This window comes from Tachysurus fulvidraco, chromosome 13 (assembly GCF_022655615.1).
Source record: "Tachysurus fulvidraco isolate hzauxx_2018 chromosome 13, HZAU_PFXX_2.0, whole genome shotgun sequence".
Taxonomy (NCBI): Eukaryota; Metazoa; Chordata; class Actinopteri; order Siluriformes; family Bagridae; genus Tachysurus; species Tachysurus fulvidraco.
Genome location: NC_062530.1, coordinates 294310 through 295314, shown reverse-complemented (window position 1 = coordinate 295314; position 1005 = coordinate 294310). Strand labels below are relative to the sequence as shown.

The 1005-nt window shown below is 45.3% G+C and overlaps 1 protein-coding gene across 1 annotated transcript in view; it reads right to left on the bottom strand.

Annotated features, from left to right (window-relative positions):
- Positions 1–639, bottom strand: part of gemin7 (gem (nuclear organelle) associated protein 7) — a 1453-nt gene extending 814 nt beyond the window's left edge. The window contains exon 1 of the mRNA XM_027157531.2: positions 508–639. The gene's annotated coding sequence lies outside the window, so the exon portion shown is untranslated. The remainder of the gene's footprint in view (positions 1–507) is intronic.
- Positions 640–1005: the final 366 nt, after the last annotated feature.

Sequence of the window (1005 nt, the reverse complement as noted above, 5' to 3'; positions counted from 1 at the left end):
GTGTGCAGTGTGAATGTGTGTGTGCAGTGTGTATATATGTGTGTCTGTGTGAGTGAGTGTGCGTGTATATGTGTGTGTCTGGAGTGTGAATGTGTGTGTGTGCAGTGTGTATATGTGTGTGTCTGCAGTGTGTGCGTGTATGTGTGTGTCTGTGAGTGAGTGTCTGTGTGTGTCTGTGAGTGAGTGTGTGTATGTGTGTCTGCAGTGTGTGTGTCTGCAGTGTGTGTGTCTGCAGTGTGTGTGTCTGCAGTGTGTGTGTCTGCAGTGTGTGTGTCTGTGAGTGAGTGTCTGTGTGTGTACATGTGTGTGTCTGTGAGTGAGTGTGTGTATGTGTGTGTGTGTGTGTGTGTGTGTGTGTGTGTGTGTGTGTGTGTGTGTGTGTGTGTGTGTGTGTGTGTGTGTGTGTGTGTGTGTGTGTGTGTGTGTGTGTGTGTGTGTGTGTGTGTGTGTGTGTGTGTGTGTGTGTGTGTGTGTGTGTGTGTGTGTGTGTGAAGTTTAATCACTCACCGAGTCCTCAATAACACGCTCGCGTTTCCCGCATCCGACGGCCGATGCGTTTTCTTCGTTTAGTGTAAATGCGGGTTTGGAGAACCAGATTGCTGCATTACCGCCACCTGTCGGTCTGTATCTTAACGAATCTTAATAACAAACAAACAATTACTGAGCGGGAATTGATGTAAATGTGGACATTTTAACTCAGCAGTGTTTATTTTCTGTCCTTATAAATAAGTGTGTGTGGGTTTGGAGAAACAGGGAGCCTACACTGGCTACCTGTTAAGTTTAGAACTGATTACAAACTGCTGCTACTTACATACAAGGCTCTTAATGGTTTAGCTCCCATGTATCTAACTAGTCTTCTAACACGTTACAATCCTTCACGCTCTCTGAGATCACAAAACTCAGGACTTCTGCTAGTTCCCAGAATATCTAAGTCTACTAAAGGTGGTAGAGCGTTTTCTTATTTAGCTCCCAAACTTTGGAATAGTCTTCCTGATAGTGTTCGGG